The 14,342-nt window shown below is 31.1% G+C and overlaps 1 protein-coding gene across 1 annotated transcript in view; it reads left to right on the plus strand.

Annotated features, from left to right (window-relative positions):
- Positions 1–13,032: 13,032 nt before the first annotated feature.
- Positions 13,033–14,342, plus strand: part of LOC131855040 (clavesin-1-like) — a 33,243-nt gene continuing 31,933 nt past the window's right edge. The window contains exon 1 of the mRNA XM_059206251.1: positions 13,033–13,332. The gene's annotated coding sequence lies outside the window, so the exon portion shown is untranslated. The remainder of the gene's footprint in view (positions 13,333–14,342) is intronic.

Genomic DNA, 14,342 nt, shown 5'->3' on the forward strand with positions numbered 1-14,342 from the left:
TTGTGTATAGGTACTTATTTACAAAAATACATATTAATTTTTAAATTAAATTAGGGACAATAGTGGCCACCAGCACATGTCAGAAGGAAATAATCTAATCAGTGGCCGTAACCGGAACAAACACGGATTAAAAATTAATGTAGTTATCCGTTTATATCATTGACTGTAAATGTATGTTACGTGCATATATTTAATGTTTTACACAAAGAAGCTAATATACATAGATGCAGTATCTTCTGTGAAAGGTTATCTGACTCCTGCAATAACAAATAATACATTATATGAGTTACGGATCCTGATATAAGCCAGTTGTTGTGTTTTGGAATATTGTGACCCCTCATATATAACTATCGTGTTTGATATTTATGAAAATATGTACAGTTAAGTTATTTAAATAGAAGGTAAAAAAATCGGAATACATTTTTAAAATTGCTTTGTATCTTACAAAGGGGCTTTCACTAATTAGAGACACTTTAATTGGATTGTAACTTATTTTTGTAAAAGTCTTCCAATATAGTTTGGCATAAGATGTAAGCGTAATTTTTTTTATGGCCACAGATAAATTTATTACCTAATGTAGACTGACTAAATTTTCATACTCCAAAATAAGATGAAAATACGCTAGAATTTCAAATTTGAGTTAGGAATACGAATAATTACAAGTATTCAGAAGTAAGAACGGTTTTGGCGGTAAATAGAAATTCTTAATTTATTTATGAAAACAGAACGTTTATATTTATAGTAAGGAACAAAAATGATTATATCCATATAATATGAATTATTCATTACCACTAATATTTTATATTTATTTATATAGTTCGACCCATTAGATATGTTCGTAACAGAAGCACACCTCATCAAAACCGATCGCCCACAATTGTGCAACATGGTAACGGCGTCTGTCTCGAGGCCCACGCCTCCAACCTTGACTCGGACCTACGATTAGTAACTAGCTCACCGTTTCTGTTCGCCTGGTAGCCAACATTGAACTCTGTGGTTTGACTCATACATTTTATCTTAATTTACCAGCGTAGACTGATTGACTGACTGTCAGTCATTTCACGTAATTTTTACAATAAAAGTGGAACAATTTTGTTGTCAATACATAATAGCATAATTTGTTACTAATACATAAATTTTCTATCAAGAGTATGATAGTTTATATTATTTTAGGTGTTTTCTATATACAAGAAATAAATAATAACATCTTATATATAAAAGTGAGGTGCACCTATCGTGTCTCATAAAAAAAAAAAACAGATGCGGGTTTTTTTACATACTGATACATATAATTTAAACACAAAAAAAATACTATATACATACATAAAATTCTCGTGTCACAATTTTAGTTACCATACACCTCCGAAACATTCAGTAGGTCTGAGAATCGGCTACTATCTATTTTTCATACCGAAGTGATAAGGGTTGTCCACTCCTAACATTACTTTTTATTTTTTGAACATAATTTTTTTATTTTTTTAAAATATAACTAAATATTCATCTTCTACCGTCAACCCCTATCTTTTAATATTGATTTTAATGTATATGGCAAAGCAACGTTTACGGGGTCAGCTAGTTATAATAATAATACAATTACGAATTCATTCGAAACGTTTTGATGTTTTAATAGTTTTACCATCGGTCTCTCTTCCGACCTCGTTGAGATCCACACAATATACTACATATCTTAGTCTTGAAGTTACATAATTAATATAATATATTACACTACGTATACATATATTACGTTTAGCATAGCTAAATTCTTTACACTGTTCATTCGTTTGGTATTTAGCCATGGTATTACGAGGTCGAATTAATTGGCATAATTTGTGATCATTTATCGACCTCTGTTCAGTTTTAATTTCTCGATTCTGACCTCAGATTGGACTAATATTATTCATGCATAATATTGGTAATTACTAATAAAATAAATAAAAAAAAAATATATAGATAATAAATTATGCTTCGGCTGATGTTAAATGCCAGAAGAGGTTGACAGTAATGGGAACTAGCAGTCTCTTTGCATACAATGTACTCTTATATGTTAGGTCGACCTCCACGCGGTCCACTTGGGAACCATCTTTGTTAATTCCTTATAAATTCGCCACGATGACCTATCTGACCTGACTTCATCCTCATTCTAACATACTCCACTGGTACCAAATTTACCAATATTTTTTTATTAAATTAATGTCAAATTGAAAAATCCTCAGATTAAACTGTAAATACAATTTGGACGGTATTCTTACGGCCCGCCTGAAGTACTACCACAGCCTATTCAAATCATCAATATTGCTAACATTATTTCATTGAAGGATATTTCGAAGCTTTTGTAAAATTTATGGATATTTATTGACTTTCTTATATATGTATATATATTATTATATATATGTATATGAAACAAATTAGTAATTTAATTCGTCATCATGACATTATAACAAATTGTAACGAATAACAAAGCATCATTAATGAATTAAAACAATAGTCTAGAACATCATCACGTTTATTTCTTATCATCTCAATCAATCATCTCGACAAATCATGGTCAGCAGAAGGTTAAAGTTTCACATCTAAGACTTTCTAAAATGTTATGCTTCCTTAGTACTTTCACTGTTATGTTTTACCTTCTTACCAACATAGCAGGCAGAATGGTGTTTTTTTTTTTCAAAGTCTACCTAGGTAGACTAGCAAAGTACCATGTTAGATTGACCTCCACGCGATTCCCCCTGGAAACCATCTTGATAAATTCCTGGTAAAGTTGTCACGTTGACCCAACTGACCTTATGTTCAACTTATCATCCTCCACTGGTGCCCGCCAGCGTAAACCGTTAGCCCAGGTAGGTGCACCATTTTACTAATATTATAAATGCGAAAGTTTGTGAGTATGGATGGATGTTTGTTACTCTTTCACACAAAAACTACTGAACGGAGTTTTATGACACTTTACAGTAATGTAGCTTATACGTCAGATTAACATATAGACTATAAATTTCACGCGGGTTACGCGGGCACAGCTAGTAAAAAATATATATTACTAGCTGTCCCGGCAAACGTTGTTTTGCCTTAAAATAAAAAAAAAATAGGGGTGGACTACCCCTAACATTTAGGGGGATGAAAAATAGATGTTGGCCGATTCTCAGACCTACTCAATACGCTCACAAAATTTCATGAGAATCGGTCAAGACGTTTCGGAGGAGTATGGGAACGAAAACTGTGACACGAGAATTTTATATATAAGATTTGTGTATATTCTTACTGAATATTAAATTATTTTGGTCGATGACCACTTTGGACCACTGTGTGACCACTAGTAAACCTAAATAGAGATGGTATGGTATTTGTCGACCTCGGTGATCTAGTGGTAATACACCGTTGTTCGTCCAACAGTCGCGGTTTCGATTCCTCCCACAGCACAAACTTTGTGTTCATGAGTATGATTGTTTATATAGGTCTGGGTGTTTTCTATGTATAATATGTATGTATTAGTATCAGTTATCTAGTACCCATAACACAAGCTTTAACTAGCTTAACTTGGGTCTAGATGGCGCTGTGGTAATTGTTCTGAGATTATTATTATGTTACTCAACTGTGTATCTCGACGCTGTATTTTTATTTAAAAAAATATATTTAATACCTGGCAGCCCCTTGTATGAGAGAAATATGTAATTGCATTTCTTTGTGTTATCCAAAGGTCAGTTGATGTGCATTGACCTTTTTTACGACAAAGAGGTCAGAGTCAGACGTAATTATACCATCGGATAATACACGGCTATTATATATTGGCAACAACTGTCGCTTGTGACTTCAATGGCTTTTTTTTATAAAAGACCAGCTGCGCGCCAATCCGCGCGGAATTTATCTCAAAATAAATAAAAGCTTCGTCCGGAATTTATCCTTTCTTATTAAAATAAATATATAAAATTTCTAAAATATAATTCGACATAGTTACTCAATATTAGCTATCTGCCAGTGATGGGCTTGTATAAATCGTTCCAACAAACAGACAGACAAAATTATGTTTTTGTTGTATGTGCTGATGCGTCACTCTTTTGTGAAAAGATATTAATTTAAAATTTCAAAAAGACACTTTAATTTTATTTATTTGTATAAATCAAATTACAAACTATCTTTACGTCATACAATAAGATCCATTGACCCATTTCGTTTAGTTCGTGAATTCATTTTAAAATGTATAATATAAGTATGGATTATATATTACTTATCTATGTATTAGTTAACCACTTTAAAAATACTTATAAATTATTCTACTAGGATACCATAAGCAGGTTGTACTATGCAATTGAAAAATGAACATTTCAAACATTGACAGAATTTCTCTAATCTGGTACAGCGTTTCCGGTGTTTACTCTCCTCAATATAATACACTCGCCGTCTCTTATATGTATATCTATCTATCTCTATCTCTCTCTGTTTACAATATAAGTATAGAATATTTATATTAGATAGGTAACATTTTCATCATTCAAAGAAAGTAAGTATATAGAGAACTTATTGAATAGGTACATATGTATATATATACTAGCTGTGCCCCCGGTTTCACCCACATCAAATTTGTACTTGTTTTATTCCAATATATGATCTATATTCTTATATAGTTTCATCAATATCCGTTCAGTAGTATTTGCGTGAAATCTTTCTATACATATATACTCACAAACGTTCGTTTTTTATATTAGTAAAAACATTAATAACTGAATATTAACGGGTAGTTAACATGATGAAGACATAGTACGACCATCGTACATAATTATTCTAGTTTTTAGAATGTATGATATGTTTTAGTTTAGAATGTAACAGCGCCATTTCAATTTCGTCATTTCAACATTTCAAGGCTTCCAAAATTACGCAGAATGCATTTTGTATGTTATTATTAGTATATATTATAAATGTGAAAATAGGGATGTTTGTTACGCTTTCACACAAAAACTACTGAACCGATCATTATGAAATTTTGTACACATGTTCTTGGAGATATTAGAATGAACGTAGCATACTTTTTATTTAATTTTTTTTTTATGAAAAACAAAGTATTAACATTTTGCTACTTTACAACTGAAGTTATGCGAGCGAAACGCGGATAAAAGCTAGTATGTATATATTTTTAAGCTTTTGTCTCCAAAAAGAATTAATCCGAGGCTGACTGTACTTCGTAGACAGATTAAATAACACTCAGTATGTAACAGGTATATTAAGCTCGGTTGTTCGTAATAATATTAATTTTGTAGTGGCATACGAGTAGATGAGGACGGAGGCCTTAACCCGGTCGCTGCCTTAAAAGGGTTACTACGCCAGATAATTGGTTTACATCTTATTAACTATAATATATGCGCTGTAGCATGGTGCGTGTGACAGTTGCCTGTATTTGTAGACGAGAACATTTTGGGTGGGTTAAATTTAAGTTACTACAGTTATTATGATTTAGAGTATTCTAGAGCCCTACTTTTTGGGTATTTTTCAAATTAGGATAAAAAAAATTCAAAACATTTTTACTATCCATTTTTTTTTACAATATTTATTGATTTTTAAAGTATAAAAAAAAAGTCAAAAATTCATCCAGTGACTGGCCGGTGAAGTGGGGGTTGCCAGTCAAACGGTACTCCCTGGTTGACATGATTCCAACCATGTAGTGATCTAAATCGAACAAACAAACAAAAATTACATGGAGAGATGTCGCTATCTCTTTTAAAAAAATTCACACAATATTTTAAGGAATCGGTCAGATAGAACTTAGATAGAGATAGAGATATCGTGTGAACCACCTCAACAAAAGGAGTTTTGAGAAAAACACGTTTGAAGTATGAGAAAGATTTCCAGTAGAATAACTCAGATAATACTCACTTTGGATTAATCGGCGATCCCATATCCATAGATTGGACATTCTTCTTTCTCAAAATCGGTACATAATGAACTCAAGTCGGATACAAAATAATTTCTAGAACACATCAGCCGTTCATTGTGTGATCACTCCGCTCGGCCGGCTTAGGTGTCGCGGCACAAAATCCACCGTATCTCCCAAAATAATTCGAATTTTAAAAAATCCTTTTAGACTTTCAAAAATGTGCTCTACTATTTTGAAAGTCTGAGCTTTGAAAAGAAGCAAAAAAACGATTTTTCAATTTTCTAGATCAGAATACCCCCTTAATATATTACGAATGTGGTACAGCTGAAATATCAATACATAGTATAAAACAAAGTCGCTGTCGCTATCTGTCTCCACATATACTTAAATCTTTAAAACTACGTAACGGATTTTGAAGCGTTTTTTTTTAATAGATAGAGTGATTAAAGAGGAAGGAATGTATAATATATGTACACTCGGGCGAAGCCGGGGTGTGTAGCTAGTTAAGTCATAATTTATAAATCGCGGCAACTTTCCAGAGTGAAACGAAACGTTACTGAAACTGTCACCCAAACCATGCTACAGCGCACGTGGTATACATTGAGATATATTCACATCATAAGAGTTATGTAAGTACAATGTAATATATGTGTAAGTATTTCTTAGAAGATATAGCAATTAGCATTAATATATTAAGTGCTGTAATTTTCTAACATTGTAGCTACAGTTGGAAGGTTAATTATTTTAAACTACATAGCTGTGCCCGCATGAATTTTATAGCCTTTTCTGATGTATAGGCTATACTATATTTCTATAAAGTTTCATCAAAATCACTTCAGTAGTTTTTATATCATTTATAATACTAATAAGATCGTTTCCCTTACTTTACAATTGTTTCGTGTATAGTTTATGACTAGAAGATTTTGTGAAAATTGTAAAAAATAACATCATCGTAATTGTAATACAAAAAAATAAATTAGGTTTAACATTAGGTGCCAGTATCTCAAACTGTAGATTATTTTCTTTTGTTTAAAAAAAAATAACACCTAATAATCAACACAATCATACACATAATAAACAATCGAAATTAAAATTTGTTTTATTTTGAAACATGTTGATAAATCCTTTTATAAGCGCCTGCTAAAATTATATAAGCATAATGTTACTCTGCGATGATTTGTGTATTAAAATTTCGGTGTTTTCATATGTTGTACTTTTGTACTCCACATAAAATAGACCATTTAACTGTATAAGAATAATAAATAAAAATATGTTCTTTGTCAAGTACATATTTCTATTTATTATATCCGTCATACTCGTGAACAAGTGCTGCTTGTAGGGACTGGTCTGCTCTTATCACTACGACTGATTTAATCTTATTGCATATTTATATTTGACCCGAAAAAATAGTGTTGGTTGGTAGTTTGTATTCACACGTTTCGACTTGTAAATGTAAACTTACAACAATTATTTAAAAGAGCAACACACAAATTTCTTGCTCGTTCTTCTTGTGATGAGAAAGCTTTCCGAACGAGCGGTAGATAAAAAAAAATTGTTATGACTTTTCAAAAGTGCTTAAATTAAGTTTATTTGAATAAATGATTTTCTATTCTATTCTATTAAATTTATTAATACTAGAAATATATACATTTTTTTAAATAATTAGCATTCAAATCAATTAATTTGTTTAAATGTACCTTTGAGTACATAGCTACCCACTTTGACTGTTTTATATGCAGGATTTAATAATAATAATACTTTGTTTGTTCAACATGAATTTTATTTGACAGTTCATTGATAAGATGGCACGCTACGAATTCCCAAGTTTAATCAACAGAGTGACTTCCGAGGATCGATCATTTCAAATTCGCTCTATCAAATATAACATTCGTTGTTAGGGTCAATAACATGTGTACAATTGCTATTCGTATCCTGCAACTTTTCTCCTTAAATTAAGATAAAAATGTTTTCAATATAGTTTTCTAATATATGGTATATAGCGGTTTAAGCTGGTAAGAGTTAACGTACTCGCTGATAGTACTCGTTTACGAAAACTCTGTTTTCATTCATGAAATTGAGAGGAGAAATACAGTTTTACAATTTTATAGGTATCAGCAAGCATAAGTTACAGAACACAAGCATAGACAAGAAGAGCAAGTGCTCTACAAACTCTATAGTTCATAAACTATAATATAGACACTACAGATAAACTAATGTTTTATTGCATTAATAAAAATCTTCATAAACTTTCACATTTATTATTAAAGTAGGTGAAACTTACTAATTTTGTACATCATTAGAATTTCAATCGTTAGTATTAAAAAATACTATACTTTAATATCTATTTGGGTTTAATTGGTAAAAGTTGCTTTCCAGTTTATACTCCTTTTTTAGATTGAGGTTGCATGTTTAGCCTTATCTTCTTATATATAAAATTCTCGTGAATATTTAAGATATTATGTTAGTTACCATACTCCTCCGAAACGGCTTGACTGATTTTTATGAAATTTTATATGCACGTTCAGTAGGTCTAAATTGGTTACTATCTATTTTTAATATCCCTAAGTGATAAGGGCTGTCCACCCCTAACATTTATTTTTATTTTTTCGAATTGTATGTGCCATTAAAAATACGAACAACCCTAAACTTTCACTCTTCTATCACCAAACCTTATTTTATAATAACGATTTTAATTTATATGGCAAAACTATGTTGGCGGGTCAGCTAATTATTTATACATATACTAGATATACATACATATTATAAACCTGCCTCTTAAATCACTATATTAAAAAAAAGCGCTTCAAAATCCGTTGCATAGTTTTAAAGATTTATGTATACATAGGGACGGACAGACATTGATAGCGACTTTGTTTTATACTATGTAATGATTAACACGTTTAGGCAGTAAGATACGTAAGAGTTGTACTTGTATAAAGTTTGATACAAAAAATATAGTATTAAGATTATAAAAATGTAATGTATCTTTTTCAACTACAAGATGAGGGGAAGATCGAGAGAGCTCAGGACACTGAAAAGGCATCATCGTTCCCCAACGTTCGTGGTACCCGGAGGTTCCACTTGCATGTTGATGACTTGCATCTGTTGCATCTGTCCCGTGTATCACGGGACTGTGGCGGGGATGTATTGATCCTCGGCGAGATGAGAAAAGGAACTTTAAATATCTACCATATGACTTTCATAGTAGACTAGCTACTCGCCCAGGCTTCGTCCGGGTGTACATGTATTATATGTATAATCCTTCCTCTAGAATCATTCTATCTATTGAAAAACTCGCTTCAAAATCCGTTGCGTAGTTTTAAAGATTTAAGCATACATAGGGACAGAGAGCGACAGCGACTTTGTTTGATACTTTGTAATGATTAGGATATTTATCCAAATTTATAAAGGTACGAATAATGTGGACTCGTTTATGCCGCTATTTGAATACATGAATACATATAATTTTTATATATAATCAGTATATGTATCTGAATTCAATATGCATTTTTGATTTCATAAATTAGTCTACTTCGGTAATTAATAAATGCAAAATATATTTATTTATTCAAAAAGAAACTAATTGCAAAAGATGGTTAGTGTATATATATATACATATACAGTATTTGATTTTGAAATAATTACAACATTTTATCCTAATTAAATTAGAATTAGTGTAAAATTTTTTGACAAGGTTTATTAATAAACATGTCGCAAAGTAATCGGTAGACACACCTGGTGTTTTAGCTACGGTAACCTTTTACCATCAGGTGGGCCATTTGCTTATTTGCCACCATCGTAGTATAAAAAAACAAGCTAACTGCCATCGGAAAGAAAATGCTCACCACTTTCTTAGGCCATTGCCTGTACACATGAATTTATAGTAGTTATAAACTATACAATGTGTGTATGTATGTGTAAGTGTGTTAATTAACCTGTAAATCAACCTCATCATAAAATTGTTAAAAGAAAGTAAGTACTTGAATACCGGAGATTTGCATGTAAAATAAAACAGTTTCATCAAAATCTGTTCCGTAGTTTTTGCGTGAAAGAGTAACAAACATCCATACTTACAAACTTTTGCGTTTATAATATATTAAGATATGCTGGAAAGACATGTATATGCTGTGGAAGCAGACTTAATATTGTAGCAATTGTAGTAACCAACTATAAAGTTTTCCATTAGGAAACTCTGGTAAACCCATCCTGAATAACATCCATAACGTATCTATATGTAAAGGACTAAAAGTTGAATGGTACTCTATTCTATTATGTTTTTACGGTATATGCTAGCGAGGCACCAGTGGAGGATGATAGGATGAGCATGAGATCAGATCAGTTAGGCCAAGTGATAAAAACAGTAGGAATTTATAACGATGGTTCAGTTTGGGTTACGAACACTGATTAGACTATTTCCTTTTGCAATAGCATACGCTGTTGGTTACTCTATTTTCCCAAATTTGAATTTAAAAGTGAATCTGTATTATTGTAAGCATGTACAACTTTTATTTGAAAAGAATACGAGCTGAATTTCATATCACTTTTTTTCATCTCGAAATTATTCCGAACTGACGGTAGATTTGAGATATCGAGTATGTATAGACCTACATTAATAAAGATATTTGAATTGAATTTTTGTTACCAGTAGCAACCGCGTGGAGGTCAGCCTGTAATGTTACATTTGTAATTAATATCTTCCCCCAACGTACCTAAGAGATTATATTAGAGAGACTATATTAGATTATTATTAGTATTTTATAGATAATTAATCGAAAGCGAGGTCGAGTACCCAAAAAGTATATTAAAAGTAAAAGCTCAAAGCTCTCCCGCGGAGCTTGCGTCCAAGCCAGGAAACCAGTTGCGCCGCACTCTTCAAAAGCGTCTTCGTAAGCATCCGTGGACATTCACACGCCTCCGTAGACGGATCTTTATAGCCGTACCATTTCATAAGCGATAGCGGTTTTGTTTATTATTTAAATTATTTATAACATTAATATGTATATATAAGAAGAATTTAAATATTAGATATTGTAATCTTTCTTAATAACATTATAAAAGCGAATGTTTGTTAGTATGGATATTTGTTCCTCTTTCACGCAAAAACTACTGAACGGATATTGATGAAACTTTACAGTAATATAGCTTATGTATCAGAATAACACACAGGCTATATTTTATACTGAAATTTAACGCGGGAGAAATCGCGGGCACAGCTAGTATATGTAAATATATATAAATAATATACACCCGCGTGGAACAGTGACCATGGATAGCATTTTTAATTATTCAGGCTAATGACAAAAAGACAGAGCAAAATTTCATCGTTCTAGCTTAAATAATGATGAATTTCCGTACAAACTATTTTAATAGATACTTATAATAGGCAATAATGTAATACATGCGAATGTAAAGTGTACCAAAAGAAGTAAGAACTGAGAAAATTATACAACAAAATAATAATGTTAGCCATCAAATATTAGAAGTAATAACTAAAGTTAAATACCGTTATAGTCCACAAACATTGACTGATATGACTTCATAAAAAGTCTCTCAATCCATTTACTAAGCTAAATAATACTGAACAAAATTATCTAACGAAACTCAACTGATATCAACTGATAGTACTTACTCTAAAAACCTTAATTTACGTCAAGAGATAACCACGATACTCATCTATTACGTTTTGATTTATTGTAATAATTGAAAATACATATATTACATAATATTTAATTTATAGCTATCTGGTAATAATAACTCCAAACGATAAGACAACTCAAATTACAAGTGTATGTATCATATATTGGGAAGTTTCAGAAATACTTCGAAGCAGTAGTACTTTTATTTTATTCCTTTTTCAAATTACACTCCACATAAATTGCGTCGCTGTACATTCACGTCTGGTCATCTAGGTCGCCTCGAACATAGAGAGAGCATCCCGCTCCCTCCTTGTTCCCGGCCTCTTTATCTCTATTACTATTGGTAGCAGCATAATCGTGACGCCACCAACATCACGTGACTCGCTATGGTTTTAAATTTGAAATGTAAGTAACAAATAGTCAACTGAGTGTTCTTTATGTATTGAAACTAACACATATCATATCTGTATGTGCAAATAAAGTAAAAATATGATTTGATTAGATTATAGGTAGACATGATTGTACAAGTAGTTAGCACACCGCCTTACTTCCGATAATCGCAGTTTCGATTCCTCGCACGATACAAACATTTGTATGCATAAGAATGTTTTTTTTATATTGATCTGGGTGTTTTGTATTAATACACATACAGTAAAGATTAAAATATATATATAATTCTAAATGGCTATTAGTGCACTGTTTCTACTCTATAGATGATTATATAAATTATAAATACTATGAATAAAAATGTAATGTAATGATAAGAATAATAATTGTAAAAACATTATATAATAATCGTTAAATATTAAATTAGAATATAATTGTTATAACATATGTAATTTTTAGGCTTTAGTAATAAAAATTGGCATGCCTACTGTAAAAAGGCGTATTACAGAGCTGCATATGATTACTGTGCTTAAATGCTTAATTGTTTACTTATATCTGTCTGTAATGCAAATAAATGACTTACTTATTTACTTACTTATATCAGTTCTCTAGTACCCATAACCCAAGCTCTGTTTTGCTTGTGAGTAGATGGCGCTGTGTGATTTGTAAAAAAACAGGTATATTCAAAGGTTTAAATATACCTTTAATATAATATTTTAATCTATACATATAATAAAACTATAACTAATAGATGTCCGTACATAGAATTGAATATTTGAGGAAAACTATTATATTATTCACAGGACTTTATGAATGTAATGGAATCCAAAACAATTATTTTCACATTTTTCTCTATTCCTCTGGTCAACAGTGCGCGCTTATCTCAGAAACGGGTCTTTACTGATTTGCGCGGAATTTTCACAAATTTATTATGTTAAGCTTCACTTAAAAATAGCGTTTGATTTATTTCAATCTGTTTGCAAACAATAAAGTTTTACTAGTACTAAATCGAGCGTTTAGTAAACATTCAATAATTATAACAACGATGAGAAATCTATAACCGCTGTACTTCTATATCTTGTAATACACACCACAATGTCGTCGACCGTGCAGTTTTAAGTTCACAATTATATAAATCGGACGAGCGGCGCACGCGCAGCCCTCCTTTACTGTTTTTGTACTCGGTACCGACCGTTACTTAGTATTATTAGTAAATAAACTAAATAAAACATACTATCATTAAACTATTTTGTTCTTGATAAATAAAACATACTACCTACTAAGTAATTTTTATCGAATAATTTTGTTCAGTTATTTTATAAATTTTATTTTATTTATGAGAGTGCGTAAAAGTTACTAACTATGGACAATGAAATATGTTTTGTGTGTTGTTTTGTGTTTTGATGGAAGTATAAAGCGGAACATTGGAATCAGAGACTAATAAATTAGGTTAGTATGTGTTTTATGTTATAATTATTATAAAAACTTACATTGTTGCTCTGGTAAATATGACTGATTTATTTGGTTACTAAAGTAAGTCTTCATTTATTCATTTATTACTATTACTATTACTATTTGGCAGTTTGTATTCATACAAAATACTTAATAATATCGCTCGTAACAACATTTATTCAAAAGTGTAATACATTTTTCTTGTTATGAGTTTGCGTTTCGAATCAAGAAAATATGATTATTTATAGTGCTTATAAATAATAAGATTATTTGAATAACTATTATTTATATTTCTATTTAAACTACAGGATATTAAAATAAACTGTAATCAACTTGAATATAAATTTATACAAATATAAAGTAATCTTTTATCATGGTATGGACATGTAATGCGTAAAAATGAGAATCATATTTTAAGGAAGGTGTTACATATGAATATGGATGATTTTAAGGGCAGAGGAAGGCCGAAAAAGAGATGGTTGGACAGTGTGAAAGATGATATGGTAAGAAAGGAAGTAAATAACGAGATGACTGCGAACAGGGATGAATGGAAGAGAAAAACAAAAACATATTACGCCGACTACAAATAAATGGGATAAGGAAGAAGCAGGTGATGATGTAATTAACTTAAATATACCTCGTAGAATGTTCTTTTAAGAATGTTCTCGATTTATTTACTTTTAAAGCTTCTTGAAAATATCGGTGAATTTCTGCCAATGACTGACATTGAGAAAAAATTGTAAAATCTATGTATTGACGTTTTATTTGTTTGATAGTATTGATGTTATTTTTCCACCATTACGGCCCATAAAAATGCTCTTACCTCTGTTTCTTCTATTTGTATAGTTATTTCTAATATATCGTATATTAATTATATTTTGTGTATGTAATTGATTAATAAAGAATTCATCTGTTTTCTTGTAAATATATAGGGTCTGGGTCGGCAACGCACCGTGATACCCCTGGTATTTCAGGCGTCCTACCATTACCGCGTAGGTTACTGTTAC

Source organism: Achroia grisella, unplaced genomic scaffold (assembly GCF_030625045.1).
Source record: "Achroia grisella isolate CSIRO2021 unplaced genomic scaffold, CSIRO_AGI_Agris_v1 utg1295, whole genome shotgun sequence".
Lineage (NCBI taxonomy): Eukaryota > Metazoa > Arthropoda > Insecta > Lepidoptera > Pyralidae > Achroia > Achroia grisella.